The following is a 1,049-nucleotide window of genomic DNA, read 5'->3' as shown; positions in this document are numbered from 1 at the left end:
CCGCTAGCCGAGGGCACGTGGAAGCGCAGGGGAGAAGTAGAGGGCGTTCGCTTAAGTGAGTGAGCACGAGTTTGCAGCATGGCCGCATCTCCCCGGGGCAGAGCCGTCCCGCACCAGCATGAGCGGGACCGGGGGCCAGAGAGCAGTTGGCTGCCTGCACAGTCCGGGTCCCAGCCCAGAGCCCCAACCCCCGCGCTGGCGCCACAGTCAGCCGGTGGGGCGAGATAAAGCGGGCAAGGTTCTGCGGATCCGCATCAGGGAGGCGCAGCTCCGATAGCAGCGCCGGGGCCGTGTTTGCTCCAACTGTTTAAACTGCTTCAAAGCGACAGAGCCCGAACGACCTTCAGCAAACAGCTGCTAATCTCTAGCAAGGGAGAGCTGTCCTAGGGAGGACACCGGGAGCCGCGGGCCTCTCGCCCGCCCCTCGCCCCCGGACGACCTCAGCCCACCAGACCTCGCCACACCCAGACCGCTAGAGGACGGTCAGCCGCGGAGGCCGAGGGGAACGCGGGAACTCTGGCCGGAAGCCCTCGGGTCCTTGCCCCGCCCCCAGGCTCTTGCTCCTCCCTCTGGCCCCGCCTTGTCCCTCCCCTTATCCTTGCCCCGCCCTAGGTCTTTGCCTGGCCCGCGGGCCCTTGCACGCTAGACTCTTGCCCCGCCCCCGGACTCTTGCTCCTCCCTCTGGCCCCGCCTTGTCCCCCCCCTCATTCTTGCCCCGCCCTAGGCTTTGCCCCGCCCTCGGGCCCTTTGCCCCGCCCCGGGCCCTTGCACGACTCCAGACCCTTTGCCCCGCCCTCAGGCCCCTTGCCCCGCCTCCAGCCCCTTGCCCCGCCCCCAGGCCCTTTGCCCCGCCCCGGGCCCTTGCACGACTCCAGACCCTTGCCCGCCCTCAGGCCCCTTGCCCCGCCTCCAGCCCCTTGCCCCGCCTCCAGGCCCTTGCCCGCCCCCAGGCCCTTTGCCACGCCTCTAGCCCTTGCCTCTTGCCCAAGCCCTCACTCCGCCCTTAAGCTCTCGTCCCTTCCCCAGGTCCTCGTTCCGCCCCCAGGGGG

This window comes from Peromyscus leucopus, chromosome 4 (assembly GCF_004664715.2).
Source record: "Peromyscus leucopus breed LL Stock chromosome 4, UCI_PerLeu_2.1, whole genome shotgun sequence".
Taxonomy (NCBI): Eukaryota; Metazoa; Chordata; class Mammalia; order Rodentia; family Cricetidae; genus Peromyscus; species Peromyscus leucopus.
This window is presented reverse-complemented; position numbering follows the sequence as displayed.